Raw genomic sequence first — 995 nt, forward strand, 5'->3', positions numbered from 1 at the left:
ATATATATATATATATATACACTTATATATAATTTCGTATATATAATGTTGAGAAAAGTGACATGGACGTGTTAGTAAATGCTTATGGCCGAAATATGACATCAGACTAAGATGAACCTTACCTCTGAAGTAATTTCACGAATCTTCTGTTGGGTCTCAGTGGCATTAATCTGTGAATATATGCTTTTGAATTCCTCATTTTTGTGCATTTCTAAATTCATTACATCGGCAACATCTGTAAAAGTAAATTTGGTGTCACCTGAATCGGTCAGCCGGAATTTAAAAGCATCATACAAACATTTAATAAATCCCCTCACATCCAAAGTACAAGAAACGAAATCACACACCTATACACATACCCACTCAAGAATTCTGTATTGAACTATTTTAAATAAATCCTTGATCCGGAATCTCTCATAGAGCATTTGTGGTGTATTTAATATTTATAATGGATCGAAGTGTACAAGGCGTTTAAATATGTGTCTGGTAAAAGATAGCACATTATTTCCGATTACCTCAGTTCGCGTAGTCGGCAAATGTATAACGAATAAAGCAAAAAGCGATGGTTGTCAGACGAACACATCTACATATATGACGTTCACGATTCTACACTCCTTATGTCGACATTTAAATGTCCTCCCACTTTCTTTAGGAGGACATAAGAGCACCATTAAGAATGAGGGAATGACTTACCTGCGACTGGTGTGGTTAATGATTGATCAGTGGTGGTAGCTGAGAATTCAGTGGTTGTGGATGGTGTTTCGCTGGTGGCAGAGAAGAGGTCAGTGGCAAAGGAGAGGTCAGTAGCAGAGGATGGTTGTTCAATGGTTGTTGATTGTTGTTCAGTGGTTGTTGATTGTTGTTCAGTGGTTGTTGATTGTTGTTCAGTGGTTGTCGGTTGTTGTTCAGTGGTTGTTAATTGTTGTTCAGTGGTTGTTGATTGTTGTTCAGTGGTTGTTGATTGTTGTTCAGTGGTTGTCGGTTGTTGTTCAGTG

This window comes from Octopus bimaculoides, chromosome 24 (genome assembly GCF_001194135.2).
Source record: "Octopus bimaculoides isolate UCB-OBI-ISO-001 chromosome 24, ASM119413v2, whole genome shotgun sequence".
NCBI classification, from domain to species: domain Eukaryota; kingdom Metazoa; phylum Mollusca; class Cephalopoda; order Octopoda; family Octopodidae; genus Octopus; species Octopus bimaculoides.